We start from the raw sequence: 23135 nt of genomic DNA on the forward strand, positions 1-23135 counted from the left end.
CCTCTTACTGTCTTTCTCTCTCTCTCAAATAAATACGTAATTTTTTTTTTTAAGTTTAGAAAGTATAATTTTCTGACACATACAAAAAAGACGAAACTGAAAGTTGTTTTCTCCCCCTGATTAAAATTGTAGCAGCTTCCTAGGTGTTTTGGTTTTCTTTTTCTTTTTCTTTTTCTTTTCCTTTTTTTTTTTTTTTTTTGTAAATTAACTTATTTTTACTTGAGGCAGACAGAGAGGGAGAGGAGAGAGGGAGAGAAAGAGATAATGGGCACCCCAGGGCCTCTAGCCACTGCAAATGAAGTCCAGATGCATGTGCCACCTTGTGCATCTAGCTAACATGGGACCTGGAGAATTGAACCTGGGTCCTTAGGCTTCACAGGCAAGCGCCTTAACTGCCGAGCCATCTCTCCAGCCCCCTAGTTCTTTTGGAACACTACTCTTATGTGTGTAAAGTGACTGGGTTTCTAGCTTTCCTGGTCCAAAGGATACTAAAAAGCTAGGTTAAGGTGTAGCCACCATTACGCATGACTATTAACATGATGTACTAATTTGGAGATGACTAGATATTATATATAAATGTAATGTTGAAGGCTAATGAAGCTAATTGAATCAAAGATAAATAAATAAATAAAATGGAGAGCAATGGAGGAAGATACCCAGGCAACCTCTGGCCTCCATCTATAAATGCATATGCACCTGAAGACAAGGCACCCCCCACACACACACACTCCTATCACACACTACACATGCAAAAACAAATTTAATTAAAAATTTCTAGTGATAGATGGCTCAACAGTTAAGGCACTTGCTTACAAAACCTAAGAACCTAGGTTCCATTCCCAAGTACCCACACAAAGCCAGATTCAAAAAGTGGTGCATGGGCTGGAAAGATGGCTTAGTGGTTAAGCGCTTGCCTGTGAAGCCTAAGGACCCTGGTTCGAGGCTCGGTTCCCCAGGTCCCACGTTAGCCAGATGCACAAGGGGGCGCACGCATCTGGAGTTCGTTTGCAGTGGCTGGAAGCCCTGGCGCGCCCATTCTGTCTCTCTCCCTCTATCTGTCTTTCTCTCTGTGTCTGTAGCTCTCAAATAAATAAATTTAAAAAAATGAACAACAAAAAAAAAGTGGTGCATGCATCTGGAGTTCATTTGCAGCAGCTGGAGGCCCTGATGTGCCTATTCTCTCTGTCTCATTTCTCTCTCTGCTTGCAAATAAATAAATAAAATATTTTTAATTCTAATTTTAAAAAAAATCAGGACTGATACCTTTTAAAATTTTTTATTTATTTATTTGAGAAATAGAAAGAGGCAGACAGAGAGAGAGAGAGAGATTGAGTATGCCAGGACCTTTAGCTGTTGCAAATTAACTCCAGACACATGCACCACCTTGTGCATCTGGCTTACATAGGTCCTGGGCTATCAAGCCCAGGTCCTTTGGCTTTTCAGGAAAGTACCTTTAATGCTAAGCTGTCTCTCTAGCCCCAAAATTCTAGTGTTAACATGCTTCTTAAAGGCCATTAACCCATAAAGGCCAAGCAGGAAGGGATCCAAACCCCATCTACACCTCACTGTTGATGGGCTCCACATACCTGCAATGAGCACTGCTGGGTGGGTCATCACTGGGATTGTGTCTCCTGACGGGCCAGTGGGGTCTGTGATCCTGGACCCTAGGATCCATGGCACCTATTTGCGGACTTTCTCTGTGTGCACACACACACGATTCACTGCACAGAACATAACCGTGTTTTCCCTTCCTTCCCTTCTGTCCCTGACCATGGCTCATCACCTCCTCCCCTCTGTCCATTCCCTGCTGCCTGGAGTCCCTCCTCCCTCAGTCTTGAAGTCCCTAACACTTTCTGGACAAGAAGCATGGCATTTTCGCGTTGCACGTGGCTCTATAGATTCTGTTACCCGTCCTGACTGCCACCCTCCTTTTACTCGGTTCCCTACATGGCCCAGATATCCTGCAAGGCCCAGACTGGTCACAAAAAGTACCTGGGGCAGTGGGAGGAGGTAGAAGAGAATCAGCCAGGTGGGTGAGGAGCGGGTCTGGAGCACGAAGCTTATGTTCCCTCACCTCCTATTTTCCTTCCTTCCAGAGGAGCAGGCCGTGGAGCTAGCCTTGCCAAGAGCAACGCGGAGCAAGGGAGTGGATGCTCCCATCTTGTGGGCATGAGCTATACGAACAAACTGTGGGAGGAACTATGAGAATGAAATGTAGGAAAGAACTAGGAATATTCCTTATGGACTTTACAAAGTAGCTTTTTGAGATACTATTATCATCAGATGCTCAATCCTGTACTTGTCACTTCTTTAAAGTTTAAATGTGTAATCGACCCGCTGAAAGCAATTGTGACGAGGTTTCCTGTGCTTTGGCACACCCCTGGCCCAGGCAGCGCAGCTGACCAACATTGACAAGCGAGGTTGAGAGATGCTGACTGATCCTAAGAGAAGCTCTGTGCGGCTCTCCTCAGGGGCCTGGTTGGACTCTTGACTCGGAACAAACATCCTTGCGTAAGAAGTGCTGATCATAGCATTGAAGACAACAAGGCCAGTGACTATGTGTTGAAGGCAACAGGCTTAATATGATTGCCCTTGTAATCAGAGTGAATGTGTGTTCTGCACCAACAAGGTCCAGCAGTCACGCCCCTGGATTCCATCCATCCTTTTACAAGTGTTTGAGAATTAGGCAAAGTCAAAAGGTCCTTACTCAAAAAAAAAAAAAAAAAAAAAGAAACAACCTCACACTGGGCATGGTGGCGCACACCTTTAATCCCAGCACCTGGGAGGCAGAGGTACGGGGACCGATGTGAGTTCAAGGCCAGCCTGAGACTATATAATGAATTCCAGTTCAGCTTGGGCTACAGTGATACCCTACTTCAAAAAAACTAGGGGCCGTGGAGATGGCTAGTGGTTAAGGCCTCCGCCTGCAAAGCCAAAGGATCCCAGTTCTTCAACTCTCCAGGACACACATAAGCCAGATGCACAAGGGGGCACATGCGTCTGGAGTTTGTTTGCAGTGGCTGGAGCCCCTGGCGCGCCCATTCTCTCCCCCTCTCTCTCCCTCTTTCTCTCTCTCAAATAAATAAACAAATATTTTTTAAATAAAAAAATTTAGAAGTTCCTTACCATTTGCTCGTACAGTGTACCACTCGTTGACACACTACTGTGTTTTTACTGTTAAATAAAAGTGCCGGTGAGTAAGAGAGAGGAGGCCACGGCTTCCATGACACCAGAGCAGTGGGGACGGTGGAGAGATAAAGAGGCAGATAGAGACAACCACAGGCATGCCAAGGCCCCAGCCATTCTCTTCGGTTCCTTCTGCCTCCGGCTGCTGCTAGAGGCAGCTAGCCCAATCCTGGGCTCGGTACTATGAATAAGTTCTCCAACCTCCCCGGCTGTACCCCCAGAGATAGCTTGCCCACATCTGGATAGGAAATGTCCAGTAGTCTTCACTAAATTCAAGGTTGTATCCCCTGCCAAAATAGGGCAGCGTCACTGAAATATGACTGGGGAGAGGAAGGACACCACCCTTTCCTATGGTGGGGAGGACACATGGACAGATCACTCCCCCAGCAGTCACTAGAAAATCCCAAGGACTCACACTGGAGAACCAGGAGCTGGTGAATATTATATTCATTTTTTAAACAGTCATGCTACAAGCAAAGAGATATGGAATTGGCATAGCTGCACACATGCACCCCTAGCCCTCACGACAGGCCTTGGCCCAACATCACAGACGGGAAAAATAGCCAAGGGATTGGCTGTCCTACAGCTGGGGAACGGATACCCACAGGTGGCGAAGCTTCTCCCAGAGGGGCACCCCCATATCCACCTGCCCAGGGGAAGCGATGATGGCACAAAAGCCCATGCTGCCATAGGCAGCCTCTTCCTAGTGACCCAGTGAGCACCTCTGGAGGAGGAGCCCTCCTCTGGAGTTGAAGCTGGGAGTCAGAGGGAGGTGCCCTGGCAGCCGGGCTTCTGGAGTCTGGCCAGGCCCCAGCAGAAAGGATCTGATAAGGGGGCCTCTCCCGTGAGTTCCTGGGATGACCTCACCCTGACACCACCCAGGAGCCAAGAAAATGAGGGCATGGCCTCCTTTTAAAAGGGTGGTCCCATGGGGCTTGGGGACCCTGACCCCAGACCCTCCCAGATAGCGACCACCACATCTCCCCAACATGTGGAGCAGAAAGGGGGCTGAGCCAGGGCAGCAATGAAGAGACCACAGGCCTGCAGAATTACTGGTGACTTCAGCGGGCACTGGGGTCCTTGCTAGCACCTTGATAGGTAGACTTTTCTATTTTATTAACTTACCAAGAATTAGGTTTTATTATGGTTTTTCATACAAATTGTTTTGTTTCTTTCCCTCTTCCCTTGTTCTCCCACCCACCACCACCACCACCACCACCAAACCTAGCCTCTCACTGTGTTTGTTCTATGTTTCCACCGGGCGTGGTGGCGCACGCCTTTAATCCCAGCACTCGGGAGGCAGAAGTAGGAGGATCGCTGTGAGTTCGAGGCCAGCCTGAGACTACATAGTGAATTTCAGGTCAGCCTGCACTAGAGTGAGACCCTGCCTCGAAGAACAAAATAACAGCAAAAAAAAAAACCAAAAACCTACATGTTCCCTTTTTGCTGTTGTCTCTCTTGTTCCCCTCCCGTGGTCTCCATCCAGAATCATAGGCCAAGCTCAGTCTCACATCCCCTTATTTACATACATGTAAATATTATATAAATAATTTTTCTATAAATAAAAAATATACAAAGGATCCACATATGAGAGGAGACCTGAAATTTCCTTTCTTTTAGGGCTTGTTTACTTCACTTAGTATAATTTTTTTCTCAATTCTTTCTCTTTTTCCTTCTCTTTTTCTCTTTCTTTCCCTCTTTCCTTCTTTCTTTCTTTCTTTCTTTCTTTCTTTCTTTCTTTCTTTCTTTCTTTCTTTCTTCTTTTAGGTAAGGTCTCTGGCCCAGGCTGATCTGGAATTAACCGTGTAGTCTCAGGGTGGCCTTGAACTCAAGGCAATCCTCCTACCTCTGCCTCCCGAGTGCTGAGATTAAAGGCATTCACCACCACAGCCAGCATGTTTTTCCCCAATTCTACCCATTTCTTGCAAATTTCATTTTGCATTACAGCTGAGGAAAACTGCATTGTGTACATGCACCACATTTTCATTATCTAGTCATCAGCTAATAGGTACTTAAATTGGTGCCATTTCCTGGCTATTGTGAGTAGAGAGGCAATGAACACAGATGAGCAAGTAGAGCTTCCTGCATGAGCCAGGCCTGTGGACTCTGGACAGCCCCCAGCAGAAAGGACTCCCTGTGGTGGGTTGTAGAGTAACCCTGAAAAAGGTTAAAGCTGCACTCAAAAATGGACAGGGCGGGCTGGAGAGATGGCTTAGCAGTTAAGCGCTTGCCTGTGAAGCCTAAGGACCCCGGTTTGAGGCTCGGTTCCCCAGGTCCCACGTTAGCCAGATGCACAAGGGGGCGCACGCGTCTGGAGTTCGTTTGCAGAGGCTGGAAGCCCTGGCGCGCCCATTCTCTCTCTCTCCCTCTCTCTGTCTTTCTCTCTGTGTCTGTCGCTCTCAAATAAATAAAAAGTTTAAAAAAAAAAATGGACAGGGCTGGAGAGATGGCTCAGTGGCTAAAGTAGTTGCCTGCAGAGACCAAGGACCCAGGTTCTATTCTCCTAGACCCACATAAGCCAGGCGCACAAGGTGGCACCTATGTCTGGAGTTCACTTGCAATGGCTGGGGGTCTTGGCATGCCTGTTGTTGTCTCTATCTGCCTCTTTATCTCTCTCTCTCTTCCCTCCCCCCCTCAAATAAATAAATACAAGTTTAAAACTGAACAGGCAGTTCTCAAAAGAACAAACACAAATGGCCAGTAGATTTCTTTTAATGTTCAATATCCTGAGCCATCAGGGAAATGTAAATTGAAACCACTTTGAGATTTCCTCTCAGCCCAGTCAGGATTGCTATCTGTCAAGAAAAGTAGTAACAACAAATGCTGGCAAGGGTGTAGGGAGAGAGGAACTCTTATTCATTGAACACCTTATTCATTGGGAGTATAAACTGGTGAAGCCACTATGGAATAAGCCAAAAATTGAATTATAAATTGTCCTATGGCCCAGCGGTACCACTCGCGGGTGGTTCACATCCCAGATGAAGGGACCTCTAGTCTACATTTAGAGGTCGTAAAGATAAGGGGTTGGGGAGACAAAGTGCTTGCTGTGTATGGTAGTTACTTTCGTGTTGCCAGGACAAAACACCTGACCGAAAGCAGCTGATGGGAGGCAAGGGTTTACTTTGGCTTACGGTCTTGAGGGGAAGCTCCGTGATGGCAGGAAAGCATGGCACGAGCAGAGGCTGGACGTCACCTATGCCACAGCAGATGGAAAACAGCAGCAAGAGAGTGAGCCAAACTCTTACAAAGAGGAAGCTACGCTGTAACAGCCCAAAGCCCGACGCCAGCGCACCTCCTCCAGCAAGGCTCCCAAAAGGCCACCAGCTGGGAACCAAGCGTTTAGAACACATGAGTTTATGAAGGACCTCTGAGTCAAACCACCACGGTGATTCCTAGCTCACCTGTGGTGCCAGGCAGCTCCTTCCCAGAGGCCTGAATCACCTTTAGAGCAAAGCCCATCCCCATGGGAGTTTCCTGTGAGGACCTGAATTCAATCCCCCAAAACCCATGTAAAATGCTGGCCATGACAGCACTTACCTGTAATCCCAGCACTGGGGGGATGGAGACAGGTGGACCCCTGGTGCCCACTGGCCAGCTAGCAAGAGACCTTGTACCAAAGAATAAGGCAGAGAGCGACTGAAGAGGTCCACCAGTGTTGACCTCCGGTCTACACGCACACACACACACACACACAAGAAAAAAGTGGTGTAATGGCTTCTACGGATATTTTCTCAGAGTAAGAAGGTCTGTAAGAGAGGTGCTGTGGTGGATTGACTGTGAAATGTCCCCCGGAGCTCAATGTGTGGGTGACAAAGCCTCACTCTCAATACACGTCTGGAGGAGCCATGTCACTGGGGCGGACCTTGAGGTTTACGAGTCCAGCACTACTGGGCACTCAGTAGCCCGCTCTTTAGAACTATTTCTTTCCTACTGCTCTGGGTTGTGATGCCAGCTCTGCCATCTTTTCCCTACCGTGATGAGACTTCTCCTCAAAACTGTAAGCCAGGGCTGGAGGGACGGATTAGCAATTAAGGTGCTTGCTTGCATAGCCAAAGAACCCTGGTTCAATTCCCCAGGGCCCATGTAAGCCAAGTGCACAAGGTGGCACCTGCATCTGGAGTTCATTTGCAGCGGAGGACGGCCCTGGCACACCCATTCTCTTGCTCTCTGTGTCTGCCTCTCTCTCTTTCTCTCTCTCAAATAAATAAAAGAAATAAAAGATATTTTAAAAAAACTGTAAGCAAGGGCTGGAGAGATGGCTTTGTGGTTAAGACACTTGCCTACAAAGCTAAAGGATCCTGGTTCGACTCTCCAGGACCCATCTAAGTCAGATGCACAAGGGGCCTCATGTGTCTGGAGTTTGTTTGCAGTGGCTAGAGGCAGGCCCTGGCATACTTATTCTCTCTCTCTCTTCCCCCCACTTTCTCCCAAACAAATGAATAAAATATACTTTTAAAAAATTATAAGCCTTAGCAGTTAAGCACTTGCCTGTGAAGCCTAAGGACCCCAGTTCGAGGCTCAGTTCCCCAGGTCCCACGTTAGCCAGGTGCACAAGGGGGCGCATGCGTCTGGAGTTCGTTTGCAGAGGCTGGAAGCCCTGGCGCGCCCATTCTCTCTCTCTCCCTCTGTCTGTCTTTCTCTCTGTGTCTGTCGCTCTCAAATAAATAAATAAAATAAATAAAAAATTTAAAAAATTATAAGCCAAAATAAGTCCCCTTTTTCCCCATAGATACTTTTGGTTGGGTGCTTTGTCCTAGCAATGAGAAGATAATTGTTATAGGCAGGGTCTGTAGGTCTGGAGAAGGTTTGTAATGAAGAAGCCCTGAGCTTACTTACCGGCGACCTGCTCTGAGTGTCGTGGTATGGTGACTGCGGCCCTAACCCAACACAGAAGGGCCAGGGCTCTGGTGTTCATATAGAGGGCTCCTTCTAAGAAATAAACATGCTCAGGGGAGCCCCAGCTTTTACAGCCAGCAGGAGTGGGGAGCGGGGACAGCTGTTGTGTAGGGTGCTGAGTCCTCTTCAACCTGGCTGGGCCTCCTGGCGTGGGGAAGCTCATCCTCCAGGGAGCATCCTGTGCCCTCCATCAGACCTCTCCAGGGCTTCCAAGCCAGCTGACTTCCACAAGAAACGGTCACCAGGAGTGGCCAGGGGCTGTGTCCGCCCAGTCTCCTTACCATCTCACTGCATCTTCATAAGCCCGCCCCCAATGACGTTGCCTCCAGCATCCCACAGCTCCCGTGCACATTCAAGGGGCATGTTGTCGCCGAAACGCAGGGCGAGAAGGGGCCACTCAGAGCTGCTACCTCACCCTTCAATACACCAGAGAGTCCTTCAGACTTGGGGCTGCACGCCCCTTATCTGTGCCCCTGAGCTTGTCTAAATGGAGGACCCCTGGGTCTGAACAACAGGCCTCCTAGCTGTCTAGTATTGACCTCACAGGGAAGGTGTGGAGATTAATGTGTAATGGGGTGCTGCAGTCCAGGAAAGTCCTTGAACCCCAAATCCTAGGTTTGTTTCTCATTTTAATCAAAGAATTGAATAAAAAGGAAGACTGAGGAGGATACTTATTAAATTATTATATATATTGAGGGAAGTGCAGAGCCAAAGAAAGACACCCATGCAGCTAGAGATCCCACATGGAGGGCATGGATAAAAAGCTTGGAAAGAAAAGAGAAAGGAAAGTTCAAGAAGCTCCTGCCATGTGGGGAAACTGGAGGGGATAAAGAACCCATGTGGAGAGTAAGGGCTAGGGGAGGTCCTCCCAGCTGGGCCTGAGCCTGGACCAAGATAGCCTGGGCCGAGCAGAAGGAAAGATTCCCCCCACAGCTGGAATTCCCAAGTGGTCAGAGAGCCTGTCTCCCCTTGCAGAGGTATTTATAAACTTTTGGTGGTGGGCTATCTTTCAGCTCAGGCGAACCAGAGGGCCAGCTGGCTGATTAGGGATAGGGGCTGTCTCAGGAAGAGATTAGCTCTGGCACCAAGTTCTGGAGGTGCTGAACTTGACCAACCACAATGTTTAAATCCTATGAAAGACCCCCCCCTCAGGAGGGGTCCTGGTTGTTTGTGGAAAAACAGGTTGAAGGAACTAGGCAAGAGATGAGAAGTCAGATCATCCTTGATTTCTGGCAAGTGCAGACTTTCCTGCCTTTTTTACCTTCAGGGATCCAGTCACCCTGACTGTATCCCCCCTCAAATGGTTTCATGCTGTCAAGAGCCCTGGGTGGGGTGGGGGGCGTTGGCTGGCAGCTAGAATCATCCCTCATGCAAGACTGCTGCAGACCGCATATAAGTGAGGATTCCCAGACTCGCCGCCAACCTGACCTGCCCTCGCCCTGAGGTTCCTACCCTGAGAAATTTTCTTAAATATATATATTTAAAGTGTTGTATTTTATTCATTTTTATTTTATTTATTTGAGAGAGAAAGAAACACAGAGAAAGAGAGAGGGAGAGAGAGAATGGGCGCGCCAGGGTATTCAGCCACTGTAAATGAACTCCAGATGCATGGGCCACCTTGTGCATCTGGCTTACATGGGTCCTGGGGAATCAAACCTGGGTCCTTAGGCTTCTCAGGCAAATGCCTTAACTGCTAAGCCATCTCTCCAGCCCCCTTTTAAGATTACTTTAAATAATTTATTTACTTTTAATTTATTTATTTGAGAAAGAAACGCAGGGCAGATAGGGAGAGAGAAAAAAAAATGGGTGTATCAGGGCTTCCAGGCACTGCAGATGAAGCCCAGATGCATGCGTCACCTTGTGCATCTGACTTATGTGGGTACCAGGATATTGAACCTGGGTCCTTAGGCTTTGCAGGTAAGTGCCTTAACTGCTAAGCTGTCTCTCCAGCCCCCACCGTGAGGATTTGCTCAGCGCAGCTCTGATGTGCAGGGCTGAGAGGAGCTGCTCACTCCAGCCCCATAGAGAACAAAGTATTGAGACGGTTGGCTTGGTCTGGGACTCGGAGCCCAGCTGGGCTGCATTGCTACCTGGCTCAGGAGACGGACACCTGTGGCCATTCTACACAGCCTGCACGGGCCTCTGAGCTTGGGGCAGCAGGGGCCCTGAGTCACTCTAACCCAGAGCCCACAGGACGTGAGAGAAAGCATGCAAGCCTGACCCCGCCCCTGCAGTGTACCCTAAAATCAGGACACTGGCCCCCTTCCTAATGAGGTGGTCTTCCATGGTGGCCTGCCAGGCTCTCACAGAAGGGCAGTGCCCCCAGCCTAGGCCATCAGAAACCCCCTGAGTGCGTGGCAGGCTCTGGTGACCTGCCTAGAGCCACACCGCCACTTCCCAGTGCCTTTCAAGCTCTCTCAAGCAAAGGGGAGAAGAGCCACCGTGGAAGTGCGAACTCCCTGCAGGCCTGGGAAACCTCTCCTCCCACCCGCCCTTCCTAGCTCACCTGTGGCTGCCAGCTGCCAGCTGCCAGGCGGGCCCTTTCCCAAGGCCTAAATCTCCTTCAGAAGAAAGCCCATCCCCGTGGGAGTTTCCTGAGACTCCCAGAACAAACATTCCCGGCTGAAAGCTCGAAGGACATTCCTTCACTCTCAGTTCCGGTTGCTGCAAGTTCAAGTTTGAGGTGCCGGCTGGGCTAGGTTCTCCTGAGGTGCTCAGGTGACATCTTCTCCCCGTATCCTCGTGGGTGGATGTGTTTTAAAGGGCACCGTTCATGTTGGGTGAGGGCCACACTGGTGAGCTTATCGCACCTTGGTCACCTGTATGAAGGACCTGTCTTCAGATCGGCTCTTCCAGAGATACCAGGCCTGTGTTGGGAGCTGGGCCATTGCGGCAAAGGATCGAGGCCCCAGGCTGGAGGCGCACTAGGTCTCTGTTAGGAGCTATTGTCTACAGACGCGTTAGCTCGTCTCCCAATTGTACCGGGCATTTGGGGAGCCCAGGTTTTCATCTTGTGTCTCATAATCTCCCTCCCAAGACAGCAGTGGACCGACCGTCTTGATAGCTTATGATCAGGTCCTGAGACAGAAGTGATTTCCTAGCACCAAGAAAGGACAAGCCAGGCCAGGCTGAGGAAGGACAGGAGATAAACGAGGACCGGGAGGGAAAGGGGAGGGGTCCAGTCCTCTGCTTCTGCTCATGTTCTTGGTGGCTTCAGAGTTTGGCCATGTCCCAGCCCGTTAGCCCTGTTGGCAGGGGCTCTTGCAATGCTGGCCCTTGAGGCTCCGCCTTCTCCACGGAGCATCTTTCCAGCACATTCACCACCCTTGCTCAATCTTCCCGTGCGGGCAGAGCAGAGCTGCTCTCCCTCCCCATCTCCCTTAAAAGGGAGCCAAGGGTCCACAGCAAAGCTGCGCTCAAGCAGGGGTGGTTTTCTACTCCAGTGGATGTTGGCAATTCTGGGACCGTCTTTGGCCTTCTTCTGTCGATGGGGGCAGCGCCATGGGTACAGCGGCATCTAAGAAGTGGAGACAGGGATGTGGTTCGACATCCTAGGATGCTTAAGATGGCCTCTGACAAAAGTGAGGCCCTCTCTACTTGCTAGGGGTGTGGAAATTGCCTGCCTCTCGCCTGGGTGGTAATGTCCTGGGTGAGAGCTGGGGGTCCGTGTGTCCATCCTCACCCCAGCCTTGTCACCAAAGCTAATGGTGGTCATGGTTACAAGTAGCTGAGCACTGTGGCTCTAGGTGTCCTTTGCATTGGACCCCACAGAGATGACTGGACGCGGCAGAGCTGAGCACAGCTGTCATCGGGGGTGAGAGTTGAGCCCTCCAGCCTGGGCCCAAGGCCTGCCCTGCTCACACTGGACACAAAGCAGTGACCAGGGCTCCCGGATATCAGAGAGCCTTGGAACAAGAACAGAGAAGCTCCCACAGCATGACAGGGAAATGGGGCCAATGCGTCCCATCCCAAGGCTTAGGGCAGCAAGCAAGCCTGGGACAGTCCTCCAGCCCTCGGCGGGGGAGGGGGGGTCTCCCAGGGACACAGAGGCCAGGGTGGTCCTCAGATCAGAAGAGACACGCAGTTACTTTGAAGCAGGACCACAGTTCAAAGAGGGGAGGGAGGAGGCACAGCCGCCCTGCTGAGAGCTGAGCCTGGCAGCTCCCAGGCTGCCCCCTTCCTGCCCAGACACTGGGAGTCCATTCCTTACTTTCCTTTTGCTTCTCTCTCTCTCTCTTTTGTTTTTGTTTTTGCTTTTCAAGTTAGGGTCTCTCTCTCTAGGCCAGGCTGACCTGGAATTCACTATGGAGTCTCAGGGTGACCTTGAACTCATGGCGATCCTCCTACCTCTGCCTCCCGAGTGCTGGGATTAAAGGCGTGCACCACCATGCCTGGTTTTTGCTCCTCTTTTAATTGAGTCACAAATTAAAATGGGCCCTCGCCTGTGAGCAGGCACTTCCCAGCATGTGCAGCTCTGTGGGACATTTTTGTGACAGGTAGCTGGCGTAGTGACCAACTTGAAAAACAGTGGCAAGCCGAGCATGGTGGCGCACGCCTTTAATCCCAGCACTCGGGAGGCAGAGATAGGAGGATCACTGAGAGTTCAAGGCCACCCTGAGACTCCATAGAGAACTCTAGGTCAGCCTGGGCTAGAGTGGCAGTGAGATTTCAGAAGCGGAAGCCGCTTGATGCGACAGGACACAAGACACCCTCAGCTTGGCACAGGTGATGCCAAGGGGTCACCAGTGCCACGACAGAGGCTTTTGGTAAAGCTCTACCCTGCCTCTCTGCTCTGTGTGGATGATGCTTAGCTCCATTTCCTTTTGAAACAAAACCATCTTTTCTTTAAGGGATGAGAAGTTATCAAGTCAACTCCAAAAAAAAAGGGAGGATGATGAGAAGGAGACGCAGGTTCCTGGCGGGGTGGGGGACACAGCGTGGCATCCAAGTCTGGAGCTTCACAAAGCCATGTGCCTCTCAGAGTAGGCACCAAACTCAAAGCTGAATTGTAGGCTCAAGTAAGGAGCCATCACCCAGAGACAGAAGACCTCATTCCCCCAGGTACAGACCCCCTCATTTTTGCGGAGGGCCCCCTCATCAGCATGCCGATGGGTCTGTAATTAGATTTATTATAATGACAGCTTAGATTTATAGAGCACCCAAGTCCCAGAAATGCTTAGTTCTCACGCCAAATCCTTTTGAGGTTTAGAGAGGAGGCCAGCAAGGATTAATTGGCTATTAGCATTAAGGAAACTGAGGCACGGGTAAATTAAGAGACTTGCCCAGGGCACGCAGGGGTTAAAGCTGCAGAGTGGAGTCTGGAATGGGGGGTACCATCCTGAACACCGGGCCCTTGGCCTGGCTGCGTCATTTGTGGTGGCTTCTGAGGTCAGGGGGACATCGAGCAGCCTGAGACACAGTAAGACCCCAGCTGTAAGGACTGCCCAGGGGGCTCCTGGGCTCACCCTGCCCACCGGGAGTGAGGTCATGTGGTGGCATGTTTGGGAGTCCCAGTCCAGGACTTGTTCTCTTTTCTCTCTGATCCAAGGCCTAATTACAAGGTCCGGAAGGCATCCAGCAGCATGGGGATGGGGAACAGATTTGAGTGAGCGTAACAGTGTGCAGCCTCAGAGGCCTCCACGGGGACCAAAGCGCGTGGCCACGAGTGTCCGCGAGCCTCGCCAGTGACGGAAAGAGATGTGGGCCTTCCTGGATCTCTGACTCAGATGTGTGATGCCCCTGCTGGAGAGGAAGGGGTTCACCCAGGGCCGTGCCACTCTGCGGGGCAGGCAGCAAGGATGTGGAGCATGGTCCCTGGTGGTGGGGACATGGGAACAGACCTCAGAGTTCCCCTGAGAAGGATGTGTGCAGAGGGTTCATCACCACACACTGCACAACTGAGCACTCCCAGGGGCTATAATGGGGAAACTGAGGATGGCACAGAGCTAGCCACACACGCACATGCACATGCACACGCACACACATCCCATTGTGTGCTGGTATTCCTATTCCTAAGGAGGGGCTATAGCTAATAGGAGTCCTCCAAGTCCAGTGTGGCTCGCACCCCAGCAATGGACATTGACACGTGGCTGTCCCTTTTCTGCCCTCTGTCCCCCTGCCCTCACCAGGGCTCTGCGCTTGTGTCACAACACTTTCCAGGGGTGTAATGAGGCGACCACTAATTATTACTCCAAATGCCGACAGTTTAAAGAAACTAATGGCCAGTGCTTTTGCCTTTCCTCAGGAAGTTCAGGGCTGAAACAAGCCCTGGTTTTCGGGGGGTTGAGGGGAAGCTCTCATTGGAGGGAAACCAAGTTAATTAATGTGGAGGGCACAGAAGATGTAGGAAGCCCATTTCACCACTCCTAAGGAGGGTGAAAATGGCCTGACCCCCCGTGGCTCTGCCTTACCTGGCATGGCTAAGAGGGAGCCCCGGGCTTCAGGGCAACCCCTGTGGCTGTCTCAATTGCTGACGCTGAATGAGGGCAGCCCGGAGCCACTGCTCCCCCACCTGCAGCTAAAACCCCGCTTCAAAGACAACATGAAAAGCTCTGAGCAAAATAAGACATGTCAGCTGGGGCAGGGAACCCCCTAGGTCTGGGACAGTGGGAAGTCCCACGCATGAAGGGCAGCCAACTCAGGGGGAAGCAGAGACGGAAACTGCTGCTGGCTCAGTGGGCAAAAGCGGTTTCTCACACAAGCTTGAGGGTCTGCGAAGGCCTTGCTCACCCCCAGTACAGTGCCCGAGCACCACATAAACAGTTAGGTGTAGCCCCACAGCCCTGTAACCCCAGTTGTGTGAGAAGCAGAGACCAGAGATTCGCTGGGGCTCTTTGATCAGCCAGTCCGTCTGAAAACGGGTGCTCAGTGGGAGACTCCATCTTAAGGAATTTGGACAGGACACCAAGACCGAGCGACACGACAGGGCTCACAGCCAGTGTCTGACCACTGCACGGCAAGGGCTTGCTGCCGTCACGGGGCATGTGGTGGTTTATACCTGGAAAACAGGCTCCGGGGCGTGCCTGTGAGGGATGATCTAGATGAAGTTAATAAAACAGGGTGACGCACCTTAACTGTGGGCAGCACTGTCCATGGTTGGGGTCCTGGACTATTTCAAAAGGAGACAGCTGGGGCTGGAGGGGTTGCTCAGTGGTTAAAGGTGCTTGCTTGCAAAGCCTGCTAGACTGGGTTTAATTCCCTAGTACCGGCCTAAAGCCAGATGCACGAAGTGGCACATTAGTTTGGAACTGGTTTATAGTGGCAAGAGGCCTTGGCACGCCCATTCTCTCTTTCTCTTTCTTTCTCTGCTTGCAATAATTTTTTTTTTTTTTAAGAAGCTGGGCATGGTGGTGCATGCCTTTAATCGCAGCACTCAGGAGGCAGAGGTGGGAGGCTCACTGTGAATTTGAGGCCAATCCCAGACTATAGGGTGAATAATTCCAAGTCAGCCTGAGCTAGACCCTACCTTGAAGAAAAAAAAAGAAAAAGGAGTGAGCTGACAGAGCAGCAATACCTATCATTTTCTACTACTTAACTGTGGACTGAATGTGACCAGCTGCTCCAAGCCCCTGCCGCCATGCCGACCCTGCCGAGACAGGCTGTACCCTGAAACCATAAGCAGAAACAAACCTTTCCTGCCTGAAGTGGCTTTGGGCCAGATATTTTGTGCTAGCAATAAGGTAACAAGTACATGATAAAACCATGCACCCCAATATTTGATTATGTATTTGCATATTTCTAATAAACCCTTTAAGCTAAAAAATTCATCAACAAAAATGTATGCTAAATTAAGGAATCAAGGGGCTGGAGAGATGGATCAGTGGTTAAGGCGTTTGCCTGCAAAGCCTAATGACCCAGGTTTGATTCCCCAGGACCCACATAAAGCCAAATGCACAAAGTGGTGCACGCATCTGGTGTTCATTTGCAGTGGGTAGAGGCCCTGCTACACACATTTGCTCGCTCTCTCTCTTGCTCTCTCTCTCTCTCTGTCTCTCTCTCTCTCTCTATATATATATATACATATATATATGTGTGTGTGTGTGTGTGTGTGTGTGTGTGCGCGTGTGTGTGTGTGTGTGTCTGCAAATAAAAAATATTTTTAAAATATATTTTATTTATTTATTTAAGAGAGAGAAAGAGAGGGAATGGGCTTGCCAGGGCCTCTGGCCACTGCCAAGGAACTCCAGACGCATGTGTCCCCTTGTGCTCTGGCTTATGTGGGTTCTGGAGAATTGAACTGGAATCCTTGGCCTTTGCAGGCAAATGCCTTAAATGCTAAGCCATCTCTCCAGACCATAAAAAAATATTTTTTAAAACTTCAAGTTAGGGCTGGAGAGATGGCTTAGCAGTTAAGCGCTTGCCTATGAAGCCTAAGGACCCTGGTTCGAGGCTCGGTTCCCCAGGTCCCACGTTAGCCAGATGCACAAGGGGGCGCACGCGTCTGGAGTTCGTTTGCAGAGGCTGGAAGCCCTGGCGCACCCATTCTCTCTCTCTCCCTCTATCTGTCTTTCTCTCTGTGTGTGTCGCTCTCAAATAAATAAATAAATAAATAAATAAAAATTCAAGTTATTGGATTTTGGTTTCTCCAGTCATGTGATTATAAATTTTAACATAACACAAAATCTTGGTGGAAATCTAATCATCCACTGTGTAGGAGTCAATTTCCTGTTATTATAACCAAAGGTCCTAGGCTGAGTACTTCATAAAGAAAAGAGGGACTAGCGTCATAGCTCAGGTAGAGTGCCTGCCTTGCCGGCATGAGGAGCTGAGTTCAATGTCCTGAGTGGAAATAAAGGAGCCAGCAGCAGAGGGCTGCAGGCGTGTGATCCCAGTGCTTGCAAAGGAGAGGCAGAGGGTACCTGAGACTCCCTGTCCAGCCAGTCGAACCTACTTAGCAAGCTCCAGGCCAGTGAGAAACCCTGTCTCAAAAAGGGGGATGCTATGGACTGGAGAAATGGCTTAGTGGTTAAGGCGCTTGCCTGAAAAGCCAAAGGACCCAGGTTCGATTCCCCAGGACCCGTGTACAGATGCCCAATGGGGCGCGCACATGTGGAGTTCGTTTGCAGCAGCTGGAGGCCCTGGTATACGCATTCTCTCTCCCTCTTCCTGCCTATTTCTCTCTCTCTCCCTCTCTCTCATAAAGAAAATAAAATATTTTAAAAGGGGGGGATGGTAGCTGGGCATGGTGGCGCGCGCCTTTAATCCCAGCACTCAGGAGGCAGAGGTAGGAGGACCACCGTGAGTTCGAGGCCACCCTGAGACTCCATAGTGAATTCCAGGTCAGCCTGGGCTAGAGTGAGACCCTACCTCAAAAAAACAAAACAAAACAAAAAAGGGGGATAAACGATATAACAGCCAGGTGTGGTGGTACACATCTTTAATCCCAGCACTCAGGAGGCAGAGGTAGGAGGATCCCCATGAATTCAAGGCCACCCTGAGTCTACATAGTGAATGCCAGGTTAGCCTGTGCTAGAACAAGACCCTACCTCAAAAAAAAAAAAAAGGTGGCAGAGGAGACCTGAGGGCTGACCACGGAGATTGTGCTCTGGCCTCCACTCACCCACACCTCTACATACATGAAGAAAGAAGAGAAAAGAAATTGGAAAAGAAGAGTTGTGTTTCGCTCACACTTTTGCAGGCTGAACCTGGAGTAGTATAGCACTAGACCTTGCGAAGCCTCGTCACCCCGTCACATCATGGTGGGGGGGGTGTGTGGGAGGGAGGGAGCCCACAGAGACACAGGGGCCAGGGGAAGGACAGAAACCAGTCTCACTTTTGTATAGAAACTTGCCATCCTGGAGAGAGGAGATGGCTCAGAGGTAAAGGCGCTTGCTTGCAAAGCCTGCCTGGGTTCAATTCCCCAATACCCATGTAATGCCAGGGGCATAAAGTAGTGCGTGCAGGCTGGAGAGATGGATTCCTGGTTAAGGCGCTTGCCTGCAAAAGAAAAGGACCCAGGTTTGATTCCCCAGGACCCACATAAGCCCTATGCACAAGGTGGCACATGCATTTGGAGATCTTTTGCAGTGGATGGAGGCACTGACATGCCTATTCTCTCTCTTTCCCCCCCCCCTCTCTCTGCCTTGCTCTCAAATAAATAAAAATATTTTTTAGAACCACAAGTTGGTACATTTTGCACAGAGACATTGCCTCTCCCCCATAACTGACTGCTGCCCCCAGAATGCATGAACCACAGTCCCCATGAGTTTAACTGGCATCCCTAACGTGGAAGGCTTCTTCAGAAAAGGGGCAGGGGGGAGGGGAAGGATGGTACCAACATGTGCTGTTTACATACTAAATATGTCCATATCTAATAAAAATGATTTTTTTAAAAAGAAAAAATATTTTTTTAAAAAAGTAGTGCAAGGATCTGGAGTTCATTTGCATTGGCAAGAGGCCCTGACATTTTCTCTCTCTGCTTGCAAACGAGTAAATAAAATTAATTTTTAAAAATAAAGAAACTTTAAAAAAAAAAAAAGCCAGGGGCTACAGAGATGGTTTAGCAGGTAAGGTGCTTGCCTACAAAGCCAGAGGACCCAGGTTCTATTCCCCAGAATCCACATAAGCCAGTTACACAGGTGGCGCATGTGTCTGGAGTTCATTTGCATCAGCTGCTGAAGGCCCTGGCACACCCATTCTCTCTCCCTCTACAATATTTTTAATATTTTATTTTTATTTATTTATTTATTTGACAGAGAAAGGAGGGAAAGAGAGAGAGAGAATGTGCATTTCAGGGCCTCCAGCCACTGCAAAGAGACTCCAGACACATACGCTCCCTTGTGCATCTGGCTAACGTGGGTCCTGGGGAATCAAACGTGGGTCCTTTGGCTTTGCAGGCAAACACCTTAACCACTAAGCCATCCAGCCAACCCAAATAATTTTTTTTTAATATTTTTTGTTCATTTTTTATTTATTTATTTGAGAGCAACAGCCACAGAGAGAAAGACAGATAGAGGGAGAGAGAGAGAATGGGTGCGCCAGGGCTTCCAGCCTCTGCAAACAAACTCCAGACGCGTGCACCCCCTTGTGCATCTGGCTAATGTGGGACCTGGGGAACCGAGCCTCGAACCGGGGTCTATAGGCTTCACAGGCGAGCGCTTAACCACTAAGCCATCTCTCCAGCCCCCAAATAAAATATTTTTTAAAAGCTTTCTGACACATGAGCCTTGAGAGACAAACCCTCCAGTCACAGCACACTGCAAGTGCACGGGTCTCCCAGATTACGTGATCCGTGGGAGATAGGGATCTGCTAAGCCCGTGCCAGCACCCACATCAAAGGGAGCAGTTATTCCGAGGCTGCCCAAAGGCGACTGAGCCCTGCCTCTGGATATGGGTGTCAGTGGTTTGAAGCCTGACTTCACGAGGAGCAAGTGTGACCTCTAACTCTTCGCAGGCTTTGTCAAGGTCAAGTGTCCTTGTAAATTCAAGAGATGACGAGATAGTGGCCGTGAGCTTGCTCCCACGAGCGGACTTTCATAGTTGACGGATGCCAGCAAACGTGTGTCATCAGATGTTTCAAACAGAAAAGCCAATTAAGTCAATTGGAATAATGGCTTAATTTTTATTCCCCATCGCTAAGTGAAAGCAAGGCTTTTGAACGTGCATTCTACAAAGCCTGTGTCATTTGTTGGTTTTGAAAATGCAAGGTGTAAGTGTAAATTTGGCTAAATATCCGACGTTGCTGATGGAATCATTTGTTTTTCCAGTCAGGCGGCATTATAGTAAAATGTGTTGTTATTAAATTAAAAGTGGGGAACAGACCTATGGGAGGAGTGACTTGATGGGTGCCACATAGGCAGCAGGAGAGCTCTGGTTGAAGCTCAAGTTGCAAGACTTACAAATACTTTTCACATATTCTGAACTATTAAACTTCTGTGGTGCCCAGCAGTGACTCAGCTACCTCATCGGGTCCGATCAATCTGCGCTTTCTTCCCTTGGGGCCATCACAGGTCAGATTTTAGGACTGGGCAGCCTTGGGGGTGATCTCTCATAATTGTCAAAAGCATTTGTAATGGTCCAAATGGTTCTAGGTGTGTGTTCACATGTGTGTGTGATTGGGTCTTCTAGATTTAAGTTACATTTTGTTCCCAAGAACTTGGCAATCTTTCATCAAACTACTCTACAGGTAGTCAAACACTTCTTCTCTTGACCCTTTTAGCAAAGTACCTCAGCTACTGAAAACCTGCTTGCTTGCAGAAGGACATTATGTCCTCACCACCAAAGAAGAGAAGAACTGAACTGCTTTAATGTCTGCCTAGGCTTCCAAATTCTCAAGTTACTTTTTGGAATATCTCATCTTATGGATTGTATTTCAATACAACTTATATTTTAAAATATTTTTATTTATTTATTTGATAAAAAGGTAGAGAGAGAGAGGATGGGCCAGGGTCTCCAGCCTCTGCAAACAAACTGCAGACACATGCATCACCTTGTGCATCTGGCTCACATGGGTCCTGGGGAACAGAACCTGAGTCCTTTGGCTTTGCAGGCAAGCGCCTTAATTGCTAAGCCATCTCTCCAGCCCACATCTTATGTTTTAAGAACATACCTGAATATTACATATCAGGATGGAATAAAATTGAAGAGGCTTATGATTTTTAAACACAAATTTGACAAAACATTTAACATTTTTTGATAGCTTGCCAAATATTGACATTTATATAAGAAGAATCCAGAATAGAGAACCTGGGTGAAATATTGATTACAGATATTTTTAAAAAATCTTATTCTTGAGCCGGGCGTGGTGGCGCATGCCTGTAATCCCAGCACATGGGAGGCAGAGGTAAGAGGATCGCTGTGACTTTGAGGCCAACCTGAGACTACAGAGTGAATTCCAGGTCAGCCTGGGCTAGAGTGAGACCCTACCTCAAAAAGAAAAGAAAAGCTTATTCTCCACTTATCAGAGTGGCCCTGTTAGGTGTGTGCACAAGTGTGTGTATGTGTGTGCATGCATGTTTGTGTGCATACATATGTGAGAATGTGTGTGTGGAGGCCAGAGGATGGTATCCACTGTCTTCCTCCACTGCTCTCTATTGACTGAAGCAGTGTCACTTGAATCCAGAGCTTACCAATTCAGCTAGTCTAGATAACCAGCTGGCCCCAAGGATCCCCTGTCTCTGTCTCAAGAACACTGGAATTATAGGCGGCCACCACCCCCACCAGCATTGACGTGGGCTCTGGAGATCCGAAAACTTCCGTCCTCACATGGAGACAGCAGGCACTTTAGCCACTGAGCCATCTCCCCGGTCCTATCAGATCTTTCCACATGCATTTGTCCTCTGATAAGCCCCGGTCTATGGAGCAAATGCCACCAACTCACCAGCAGACTCAAATATATTATCCACTAAACATCTTCTTACAGAAGATTCCAGGCAACTTCACAAACAACTCAAAGCAATCAAACCACTGGCTTGGTGGGTCATGGGTGTGATTTCGGGAGGGGAAGGCAGGAGGGTGACGAGTTCAAGTCTGGCCAAAGTTATATAGCAACACTCTATCTCCAACTAAAGCAAAACAGAAGCAGTAAGATTAACCTGGAGATGCTGTGGTCTTCTGAGAAATGCCACCACGTGGCAGTGGAACGGTTTGAAGAATGTGAATATGCACCAGAAATTAATATCCAGTTTGTAGTTGCTTTGCAAAACCCAGATAGTCAATGCAAAGATAGTTTTGTTTTTGTTTTGTTTTGGTTTTTTGTTTTGTTTTTCAAGGTAGGCTCTCTCACTCTAGCTCAGAATGACCTGGAATTCATTCTATATTCTCATGGTGGCCTTGAATTCATGGTTATCTTCCTACCTCTGCCTCCCAAGTGCTGGGATTAAAGGCATGTGCCACCATGCCCGGCCTTTTTTTTAAAAGTGTTATTTAGTTTCAAGGAGAGAGAGAAAGGAAGAGAGAGAGAATGGGCACACCACCAGGGCTCCCTTGTCCCTGCAAACAAATTCCAGATGCACGTGCTGCTTTGTGCATCTGGATTTACATGGGCACTAGGGAATTGAACCCAGACCTGCAGGCTATTGCAAGCAGGTGCCTTTAATCACGGAGCCATCTCTCCATCTCTGGTTGTTGTGGTTCTTTTTTTTAAAAAAATTATTTTTGTGTGTGTGTGAGAGAGAAAAAGGCAGGTAGAGAGAAAGAATGGGTACATCAGAGCCTTTAGCAATTGCAAACAAACTCCAGACACATGTGCCACATAGTGTTTCTGGTTTTTCATGGGTACTGAGGAATTGAACCTGAGTCCTTAGGCTTTGTATGAAAGTGCCTTAATTGCTGAGCCATCTCTCAGGCCTCGGTTTTGTGGGGTTTGTTTGTTTGCTTGCTTGTTGGTTTGGTTTGGTTTGGTTTGGTTTTTCGAGGTAGGTTCTCACTCTAGCTCAGGCTGACCTGGAATTCACTATGTACTCTCAGGGTGGCCTTGAACTCATGGCGATCCTCCTACCTCTGCCTCCCAAGTGCTAAGTGAGATTAAAGGTATGTGCCACCACACCTAGCTTTGGTTTTGTGCTTTTAATGCAAACAACTGTTTTCTGGAAGGTATTTCTTTATTTCCTGATAATATGACTTTCATTTTATTGGGAAAAAAAAAGCTAGTTGTTACCATAGTAGTTTTTCTTCATCCTTATATGCCAAGATTTTGTGTGCAAATTAAACCTTCCCAGCTTTAGTGAATTACAATTTGTGTCCCATAAAATCCCCTCATATTAAGTTCCTATTCTGATGGCCTTGGCAATTGGTAAGTGTGCACCTGCCTCCGCCACTTAGAAGTCACCTAGAGTCCGTCCAGCAGCCCGGCTGTTGGTGACCATGCATTTGTAAAAGTGGATCTTAAAGTTTCAGGCAACTTTACTGAGGCGTAATTTCCACGTGATACCTGACCCAGTTAAAGCATACACTTGATAAGCGTGCTGTGGGCACACACTTGTGAAGCCGCCCCCACCGTCCCGATAGGACCTCCTCCATCTTCCACCATGCGGGCACGTTACAATTTGCTTATCAACTTCTGGTTGTTTCCATTTGGGGTGATGATAAACACAGCTGCTGGGAACCTTTCTCCA

This window comes from Jaculus jaculus, chromosome 5 (assembly GCF_020740685.1).
Source record: "Jaculus jaculus isolate mJacJac1 chromosome 5, mJacJac1.mat.Y.cur, whole genome shotgun sequence".
In the NCBI taxonomy this organism is placed as follows: Eukaryota; Metazoa; Chordata; class Mammalia; order Rodentia; family Dipodidae; genus Jaculus; species Jaculus jaculus.